Here is a 10,898-nt window from a genome sequence, read left to right as displayed (position 1 = left end):
AAAGAGAGCAAGCAAAAGCCCCTCCCTGGTCCCCTTTTCATCCCACTGGTAAACAGCAGTCACTTTGATGTACATGCTTCTGGCCCTTTCTTCCATAGGTACATAACCACAGACACACTGATCCAGGGCTAGCCAGGGGTCCGGGAGCCTGCCCAAACCTGGGTCCGGTCCTGACTGCCGTGCGTGACCGCGTGGGACCCCGGGCAAGTTACCTAGCCTTGCCACGTGCCCCGTTTTAGAAGGTCTCGGGCAGTTGTTTCTGCAGTGAGTTTTCTAATGTCTCCAGCACCTCCCCCCCCCACCCCCCCACCCATCCTCCGTCAACCTCCGAACGGATACGGAAGATTGGGTGAAAGCCCACTCCTGAAGCCGGGTGGGGGTCCCCTTTGCCCTTTGGACCAGACATTCCTGCTGAGCCGCTTCTCAAAGGCCCCTGGACCACAGGCAAGGTTGGCACCCCTGACGCTTGAAGCAGGGGGACGTGGATTCACCTGGGCAGATGGGGGATTGCACAAGTTGCCTACACGGATGCCTCCCGCCTGGCTCCTCAACGCTCACCCAGGTGGGTGTGGCTACGTGGGGACAGGTGGGACCTCACTTACCACTTGGGGGCCCCAATCATGGTCATCCTGTCCCCGTCAGGGAGCATGGAGAATGCCATCTAACACTTTCTCAAAAGTGACATCGCCTTCTCCAGCCCAGGGTGTTGTCAAGCTATGGCTGTGACCACGGGACGGGAGGGCATCTCACAGAACATTTAAATAAATGTGGAACAGGCCGCAGTGAGTGACCCCCCGCCCCCACCTTAGGCCTTCCCCAGGCATTGTCAGATGCGCCTTCTGTGTGCACCGCCCCCCGCCCCCACCCCCACCCCCTGCTTCTGTCTCACCTCTTGGAGCTGACCTCATTCAATCGCGTGGGGAAAATCAACTGTGCGATTAACAAAAATTGCAAGACACGCTCAGCTTTACCTGGAAACTCTCCAGAGAGCTGCTTCCTCCAGGAGCGGGGAACTGGGCCACATGTTCACTTTATTTACTTCCCTACACATATCTGGCCCACTTTGCACGGTGATTCATTTCAGGAGAGGTGGATCAGATAGGGCAGCACCCAACGCGGAAGCCGGCTGGGAACGGATGCTTGAGTCCCGGAATTGCCTTCCCGGTAACCTCGGAAGCGGGCTCTCCTCTTTCCCACTCACACTCGCCCTCTCTCCTACCTGACGAGGCTCCTCGCCAGAAATCCTGAGCCTTTTGCCCATTTGCCACAGGAAAAGGGGACTGGCCTTTCGGAGGGGCGGGTGACTCAGGTGGAGTCCCCAGGGAGACCCCGCGGGCTCAGAGTGCCACTGTGCAGCCCTAGCAGGTTGAGGACCTCCTGAGGACCCGGTTTCCTCATCTGCAAAATAAGATGCTTCCTCTCGGGGTGCTACCAGTTTCAGCGAAATCACATTGTGGGGAAGCTTGCCTCTGGGCCTTCACACAGGCTGTTCCTTCTTCCGGAGACACGGTTCTTGTCACTCCACCCCAGTCCCAGCCCCTCCGCCTGACGGACACCAACGATACTTTTGGACATAGTTTACACGTTATTTCTTCACCCCCAGTCTAGCCTGCGCCCAGAAATACACAGTCTTTTGCGCTCTTCTTCCCGCCTCAGCTTAAGTACCTCTGGACTCTTTTTAACGCCTGCCTCCTCGGCCAGGACCGGGAGCTTCACGGGGCAAGGCTGGGTCTGCGTGGCTCGCCCCCCCCCCCCCCCCCCACCCCCACCCTGGTCCCTGGCTCCTCGACACAGGTCTGACCCATTGCTGGCCCTCAGGAAACACCAACATCCCTTTCAGAATCAGGAGGCGGCCGGCGGCTCTAAAGCCTCCCATGCCTACGTGGGAGGCCCTTAGACTTGGCATCTTGCGGATCAAGGCCGGGCCAAGGCCAAGGGGACTGTGGCAGAAGCCTTGACGTTTGCTGGGGTGCCTTGCAGCTCTGGGCCCGTGGCCGAGCTCCCCCTAGAACTCGGGGTTCAGTCAGTTCCCTGATTGTGCGGTCAGATTAGGGGCGGGCAGGCCCGGGCAGGCCTCCTCTGAAGCGCAGGCCGCCGGGACGGGCAAACCCAGGGCCTCGCCCACGCTGCCCTGCACGCTGAGCGCACACAGGCTGCTACACGCCCGGTGAGACGCAGCGGGCTGCTCGCCCCACACAGTCACAACCTGTCTCCATTTTGAGGGCAAGGGAAGCCCCTGAGGTACAGTGTGGCCCCTTGAGCCCCCCACACCAAAGACACACCGGGTAGACACACACGCTGACAGATGCCCCTGTGCTCCCACCCTCCACTCAGAGAAAACTGGAGGGGCCCAGAAAACTGGGGCCGGGCCCAGCCCTCTGCTGTGGGTTTTCACGGGCCCAAACAGTCCTGGGTTTACGAGCTGAGGAGGGTGGTAATCCTGATAAGCATGGCCCGGTGCCACAGGAAGCTGCTCGTCTGTGTGCCCTGGGGAGCTACACTGAGTGTGAGAATCATGCCAACGGTAGCCGCCACCGAGGCTGGCTTTTGTCAAAGGCTCGCTGTGTGCCAGGCACTGCGTTAGGCCCTTGGGACACGGCGAGGAGATGAGCCAGACCTAAGAAGTTCTGCCCTCGCGCAGCCGATGCCTGGAGAGGACAGACAGTAAATGGGATACATGGCGTGGCTTCCAGCGGGTTGGAAGGCGGCCGGTGCCGTGGAAGGAGAAGAAAATAGGAAAGAAGTGTGGGGCTGGGCGGGGGATCTCTGAGCTGCTGCACGGCGGTGATCAGGAAAGGCCTCCCGGAGAAGGGGACCGGGGATCATCTCGCGTCACCTTGTTAACAAGCTCTTGGAGTCATTACACTCGCCATCCCCATTTTATGGATGAGGGAACTGAGGCTCCGAGGGTCTCCCTGATATCCAGGCGCTAACCTGCCGTGAGACCCTGTCCCCTTGCCCCCTTGTGTGGTGGCCCCAGCCTGCCAGGCCCCTGCGGGACCCTGGGCTGTGCTCAGAACCCCACCTGCTGGGTTGGCCCAAAGAGAGCAGCTGCTGAGTGTCCTAGGGCCCGGCACTCCTGCCCGGCAGACCTGTTTGGGCTGGACAGCCCAGCCCCTGAAAAAGTTCTTTTGTGTTTTCTCAAAGGGCCTCACAGAGGGTTAAACGCCCTCACATTAGTGCTAATTTGGGGCTGACTGTCCTATTCAGCCAGTGACAAAGCCAGGTGTTTGCACAAGGGCCTGAGGAATGGGACCACACGCACTGCCAGGAGCACAGCTCTGTGCCCTCCGCCCCCTGCCCTCCCAGGCACCTGTTTCTGTCCCAGTAAGTAACCGGAGCTCTGTTTCTGGCTCTGCCCCACATCTGCACCAGCCTTTGCCCAGCTCTCCCAGTGGAAGAGACCTCTGGGAAGGACTGGGAGCCCCACCTACCAAAGGGCCCGGGGACCTTGATTTGGCTGCAACCCCTTCATTGGCACGAACAAAAATGTTTGTAATAGGGGCGCCTGGGTGGCTCAGTCGGTTAAGTGGCCGACTTCGGCTCAGGTCATGATCTCGCGGTCCGTGAGTTCGAGCCCCGCGTCGAGCTCTCTGCCAACAGCTCAGAGCCTGGAGCCTGTTTCAGATTCTGTGTCTCCCTCTCTCTCTGCCCCTCCCCCGTTCATGCTCTGTCTCTCTCTGTCTCAAAAATAAATAAACTTAAAAAAAAATGTGTGTAATAATGAAAAATGAAGACACCCTAAATGACCATCTAAGGGAGAAATAGCTTAATAAATGAGAGAATACACCACAGATCTTTAGAACGAGTGAGGCAGGTCTGTAGGGACCAAAACACAGAAAGTAGCACACAGCCTGTTGTTATATGAGAAAGGGAAATTGCACAATTAAATAGACAGTAGTCTCCCATGTAGGTTAATTGAAAAACAACCCAAAAGAGGGCCACATGTCTTTGGATATGGTTGTAAACATATATATGAGTCTGATTTAAGGATTTAGAAATCAGTGCACTTTGGTCAGAAAAATCATAAAACATTAAAAAATTTTTTTTTAATTTTTTAATGTTTATTTTTGAGAGAGAGTAGGGGAGGGGCAGAGAGAGAGAGGGAGACCCAGAATCAGAAGCAGGCTCCAGGCTCCGAGCCGTCTGCACAGAGCCTGACGTGGGGCTCGAACTCACGAACTGTGAGATCGTGACCGGAGCCGAAGTCAAGATGCTAAGCTGACCGAGCCACCCAGGCGCCCCTGAAATGTTTTTTCTTTTTTTTTTTTAAGAGTCTGGAAACAAAACATCAAACTATGAACGGGGAGGGGTATGGATGGGGAAATAAAAGTGGACTTTCAATGTTTCATTGAATTTTCTTCTGAATTGTTAACAAGTTTTTAAAGAATGAGACTACATGTATACATATGTATTTCTGTATGTATATGTCTCTGGGGGGGGGGCTGGGGAGAGAAGCACGTTCGACAAAGAACTCCCATTTTGTTATATACAGTGGCTTCTCATCATTTGTGATAGTTCTGTTCTGTAAAGTCCCTACTGCTCCCAGGGGAAATACAGGCGAACGCTCCTGGAAGCCTCTGATCACGTTTCCGTCAACTGATCAACCTGTAACCTTGTTTGACATGTTTCTGTTTAAATGCACCTTATTTAATAGAATTGCTGATTTATTCACATTGACCTCACAGCCTCTCTCTCCCTCTCTCTCTCTCCTGTTCTCTCTCTCCGCCCCTCCCCCACCCACGCATGTGCGTACCCTCTTTCTCTCTCAAAATAAATAAATAAAACTCAACAAAACAAAACAAAACAAAAACAAACCCGAAACAAGAAGGTGGAGCGTCACCTTGTTTATCGTCAACTGGGAATGTGTGTGTTGGGCAGTTCGTATCCTCCCCCCCCCCCCCCCCCCCACTGGATGCGTGTCCAAAAACGACCACAAAGATGCCTCAGGTGCTGACTTGGGGATTGCGAATAAATCTTGGCAAGCTGGCTACTCCACAAACACAGACTCTGCGAATAATGAGGGTCGACCGTCCGTTCTTCAGCCTTCTTCCCACCGCAAGCTCCGGGTACCCGTGTCAGGCCGCTGGGGGGGCTGCGTGACCTTGGCTATGTCAGTATCTGAGCTCGGTGTTCTCTCTGTACCAACGCGGTGCCTGACAACTTTTTGGTAGGTCTTCAAAATTCGAAAGACGACCACCGTTGTTACCCTCACCCCTGCGTCTGTGCCCTGCGGGGAGGGGGACGTTCACCTGAGGTTTGGAGAAGTTTGTCTGCCTCAGAGCACCGGGCTCACGTCCTTGGCACGCACGCTCTTTGTCCCAACCTTCCCCTCCCTGGCTGTCTCGCCAAACCCAGACGACTATCTGAATGTCGAAAGTTGCAGTCACTAGTATGACTTCATGATACCGGGACAAATCAGGACGGTTCCCCTTTGAAGTGGTGCCTTCGCCTGTCCTCTCTTATCACCTCCGGTGTGGCGGTGTGGCCCTGGGGCTCTGCTCGCTCCTTGGGATTCCCCTGAGACGCTCAGCCCAGATCCCACCGGGTGATGGTTTAACGGTCCAGATACTCGGGCCCCGGGGCCAGAAGAGCCGCTCACCCTGGGCAGTCAGTACTCCCCGGGCTCAGCACGGGGCCCGGCAGAGATGGGCCTGTGATCGCCGAGCCGGGCAGAGACGGGCGCCCTGTGAACACCGAGTGGAAGAAATAGGGACCGGGAGTGAACAGAACTTCCCACCACAAAACTCTCCCAGCACGAGCAGAAGGCAGTGAGCCCGTGGAGAATAGATCCAAAGTACAGCTTGTCATCAGCGTGTGCTTCGTAAGTGGTATCCAATGTTACTGATATTTTTGGCTCAATCTAGTGTCTCTCAAATCCTAAATGGCCCCCGATACATTTTGCACTCTAATAAAACTACGAATAAAAAGCCTGGGAGCAGAGCGGGGATTGCAATTTTTCATTTAAAAATTAAAGCTGAGCCTGGGTGGCTCCATGGGTTAGGCGTCAGGCTCGTCCTTTCAGCTCAGGTCACGATCTCACCGCTGATGAGATCGAGCCCCGCTTCTGGCTCTGCGCTGACCTCGTGGAGTCTGCTTGGGATTCTCTCTCTCCCTCTCTCCCTGCTCCTACCCCGCCCTTCTCTCTCTCTCTCTCTCTCTCTCTCTCAAAAATAAATAAATAAACATTCAAAAAGATTTATACAGGGGCGCCTGGGTGGCTCAGTCGGTTGAGCATCCGACTTCAGGTCATGATCTCGCGGTTGGTGAGTTTGAGCCCCACATCGGGAAGCCTGCTTCAGATTCTGTGTCTCCCTCTCTCTCTCCCCCTCCCCCGCTGTCTCTCTCTCTCTCTCTCTCTCTCTCTCTCTCTCTCAAAAATAAATAAGCGTTAGAAAAATTAAAAAAAGATTTATCCAAAAAAAGAAACTTTTAATATTGAAGAGATTAAACACAGTAATGGGGGAAAAAAGAAGGAAGCAGCGAACAGAGTTAGCGCCCCTTATGTACTTGCGAAGAGGGACAGGAAAGGAGGAAGCAGAATGCCTGACAACTAAATAACCAAACAATCCAGTGAAATGACACCTGAATCGGACGGAGACATCGGAGCCCTCCTCCTCTGACCACCGCTGGAAAGGGCAAGCAGTGAAATGAGCCAGGGGATATGTCACAGGCACTCGCACGACAGGTGCAATTGCTATGCGATCGGTTCTGTGCTGTGTCTTTTGAGTGAGTTAACCAGTTTAAGCTCCACACCAGTCCTAGAAGTATTACTGACCCCATCGTACAGAGGAGCAGACTGAGGCTCCAAAGAAGCAAAGCGGATCGCCCAAGGTCACAGGGCCGGTTAGCAGGGCGATTGAACTTGAATCCACACGGCTGGCTCTAGATCCTGCCCTCCTAGCCACTACAGGCCACTGTCCCTCTGGGCTGTGATTGTTCTTGTCCCTCAGAGGCACTTCCAGGTGGTGGACATCCCATAGGGTGATGATAACACGAGGCTTGTCGGGACCACGCCCAGATTCCGCCGCCCAGATCACTGGGTCCGGACTCCCCTTGCTTGCCTCTTTCCCATTTCTCTGCCGCCTGTTCCAACAGACCTTTCCAGTCTTATCTCCTTCCCCTTCTTCCCCTTTCCACCGACTCGACTCGGTGCCCCAGCCCAGCCCAGCTGCTCCCTGTTCTCTAGTCACACCCCGCGCATTCCTGTGTCCAGGCCCTTCCCGTTGCTGTTCCTTCCTCAGCCCAGAATGTGTTCTCCCACCCCTGTCCACTGGAGTCCTCCCCACGTCCCAAGTCAAACTTTGGGGCCACCTTGCTCGCGAAGCCCTCCCTGGCCGTCCTGGTTGGAATGTGTCACACCTTGCCAGCCGCTGGGCTTCAAGAGCTAACTCTCGATCGGCCCCAAAGCCTGTCGTCCCCCACGGCCACAGCCCACCCTAAGAAATTCTCATTGACCGGCAGCCTGGGCCGCACGTTCACACCCCTTCCCACCACAGATGTGGGGGTGCCGGAGAGCAGGGAGCTTTGTATAGCTCGTGTCTTCGTCCCCACAGCCTCACCCGGCATTTGGCATGGTAAACAGAAGTACTTCCGGCCCTGCAGGTGCAATGAATATCTTGACGCTAAAAGTAGCGACAGTTTCAAAGTCATCTGTTCTATGGATCCGTGCTCTGTGACTTATTTGCCCCATGAGTCTCTGGGTGCCGTGCGTTCGTGTTGTCAGCCATTAGGCTGACGATAGCATGATGGTGTTCCCAAATCTTCAGTTCCAGGGCTCCTTGGGGCTCCCTCAACGTACACCATTCTTCATCACACCTTTACCACGCTGTTCCCTCCATCGGGAATGCTTTTCCCCGCCACAGTTGCTCAGAGAATCCAATCCTTGCAAACTGGGTTTAAATGTCCCCTCCTCGGAGAAGCCTTGCCTGACCACTCAGCACCCTCTTTTGTCCCCAGAGCTAGCCATTTCTTTTGAGTTCCCGACACACTTCACACCTACCTGGGTGGTGGCTAAGCTTGCTGGTGCACGACAGTGGATTTGTCTCTATGTCTGTCCCCTGATGGCTTTTTAAGGCCAGGGACACGTCATATCATCTCTGTGTCCTCAGGATCAAACATAGTAATGTTCAAGCGTTTTTAGGCGTGGACCTCTCTCTCCAAAAGAAAATCTATGAGCATCTTGATATAAAACAGGTACAAGGAAAACAGTTCCTGGGGCGGTGGGTAGACACCCCTGCCTGTGTGGTCACCTCAGACCCTGCCTGGGACCCTCCCTTGGAGCCCCTGAGCTTCTACAAAAGTCTGAAATCCCCTGACTCAGCACCATGCTGGGAACAAGGTCACTGCTCAACAGATACTTTTTAAATGACTTGAAGAGCAAACCCCTTCGTGACCCAAGGAATGAATTCCTTGGAGGAGAATTTCGGACACCTTGATTGCAAGGAGGGGTGCACCAAGCCTTTGGGTCAGGAGACAGGGGTTCAAGTCTGAGCCCAATTGCTGTCTGGCTGGCAGGGACCTCACCTCCCTGGACCTCATTTTTCTCATCCATCAAATGAGAACGGTAACACCTCAGCAGGGCTCTGGGTTTGTGATTATTCCCAGGGGCAGGGCTGTCTAACCGCCCCTTCCCCTGCCCATCATTCATGTCCACTGAAGTCAGGATGGTGGGCCAGTCTGGTATAAAGATGCGAGCATGGGCTTTGGCACTAGATCCCGGCTCTGACATCGACTAGCACGGTGAGCCTCAGTTTGTGCATCTGCCAAATGGGGATAAAAATAGTAGCTCAGAGGGTAGCAGTAAGCATGTGGCCAGGTCCAGAATGTTCTACCCTGAGGCCTGAGGCCTCACTTTCTAGCCCTGCAACCTTGAGCAGGTTAGGTTACTTAACCTCTTGGAACCTCAGTTTCCCCATCTATACAAAGGGGCCCATAGTAATTGCTACACGGGAGCAACTGATACCACCCCCCATGGGGCTGTTGTCAGGATTAAATTAATTTATATCTAAAATGTGCTTAGCCCATGGGGCGCCTGGGTGGCTCAGTCGGTTGGGCGGCTGACTTCGGCTCAGGTCATGATCTCGCGGTCTGTGAGTTCGAGCCCTGCGTTGGGCTCTGTGCCGACGGCTCAGAGCCTGGAGCCTGTTTCAGATTCTGTGTCGCCCTCTCTCTGACCCTCCCCTGTTCATGCTCTGTCTCTCCCTGTCTCAAAAATAAATAAAACGTTAAAAAAAAAAATTTTCTTTAAATAAATAAATAAAGTGTGCTTAGCCCAGAGCCTGGTACGTGATAAGTTTGCTTGACAAGAGCTGATGTTTAATATGAATTCAGTTCGAATTCAGCATGTTGCATATGAGCTTTGGGGGAAAACACACACACACAAAACTCAAAAAACAGAAGGTGGGCAGAAACTCCAGGGCTTTGGATCTCCCTCTGTAACCTCCTGTGAAAGGGACAGAGGCAGCTTCTCTGGTAGGGTGGGGGTGCCCCATGGTGTGCTTCGGGGCGTGTCCTGCTGCCTGACTCAGAGAAAAGCACCCCCTCCCACCTGTCCCCCACCCGTCTCCCGCGGCACCCTGCGCCTGCCCATCCGTGTGGTGATCAGACCTGACCCTGGAGAGCTGCAAAGATCCTATCACTGCCCCAGGGCTAGGGGTGGCAGGAGCGGTTATAATTACGGGTTTCATCGAAATTGTGGCTGTGATGAGCCCCGCTTTCCACAGCTCCTCTAAGAGCTCTGCCTGGGCCCTCCCCAACCCCTCCCACCTAGGTGCTGCCAGAAGCCGGCACTCCCAGCCCAGGAAGCTAAGCACTGTATTCGAAGTATCTCATTTAATGCTCACAAAAGCTATTGTCTCTCCCCCCCCCCACCCGCCCCATTTTACAGATGAGGAAACTGAGGCTCAAGGAGGCAAAGCGATTCGCCCCAAAGCAAGTGGCCAAGACAGGCTCCAAGGTGCTTCTGGCTCATGGCCCGTGATCTTAACCTCCACCCCAGCCTACATCTTGAACAGAGCCAAAATCTGCTTGTAATCGTACAATTCGGAAACTGGGCTCTAGAACCCAACTGCCCTGGGTTTGAGTCTAGGCTGTGACGTTGTGTGATCCTGGGCGGTCACACCGCCTCTCTGAGCCTGGATCCCCCGCCACCCCCACCCCCCCCCCCCCCCCTCCCCCCCCCCCATCCCCTGGCTTGAATGTGAGAACTATGTGAGAAAACATAGGTATCTGTAAATGCCTGGAATAGAGAAGGGTCCGGTCAGGGTCAGATACCCTTCCTTCGCTGTTGTTAGTGTTAAGGTTTATTGATGAAGAGTCTGCATAGATACAGTCATCAGGGTGTGAAGAAACCTCTTGGTATCAGACGTGCCACATGTGACATTCCCAATTTTCTCCAGATTCTGAGTCATGGAAATGTGGATTGAGTCACGGGGTTTCCATTTTGCTTATATTAAGCCATCAAATTGTGGGATCTTTAACAGAATCTTTGGTGGAAAGCAAATGAAACAGATTCCTCCCCCGCCCCCCCATTTGCTGTGTGAGTGGACCCCAGTCAGTCAACGTCTCTGATCCCAGAGTGTCTCTCTCTAGCTGAATGTGTTGATCCTTTGCCTGGAAGCTTGTAGCGACCACGGTGCAGAGCCTGGAGCTCTGGGAGGGAAAGGGGTTTTAGAAGCCCTAGGTTGGGGCGCCTGGGTGGCTCAGTCGGTTAAGCGTCTGACTTCAGCTCAGGTCACGATCTCGCGGTCCGTGAGTTCGAGCCCCGCATCGGGCTCTGGGCTGATGGCTCAGAGCCTGGAGCCTGCTTCCGATTCTGTGTCTCCCTCTCTCTCTGCCCCTCCCCCGTTCATGCTCTGTCTCTCTCTGTCCCAAAAATAAATAAACGTTAAAAAAAT

The sequence above is a fragment of the Panthera uncia genome, assembly GCF_023721935.1.
Source record: "Panthera uncia isolate 11264 chromosome C1 unlocalized genomic scaffold, Puncia_PCG_1.0 HiC_scaffold_4, whole genome shotgun sequence".
Lineage (NCBI taxonomy): Eukaryota > Metazoa > Chordata > Mammalia > Carnivora > Felidae > Panthera > Panthera uncia.
Note: the sequence above shows the minus strand (reverse complement) of the source record.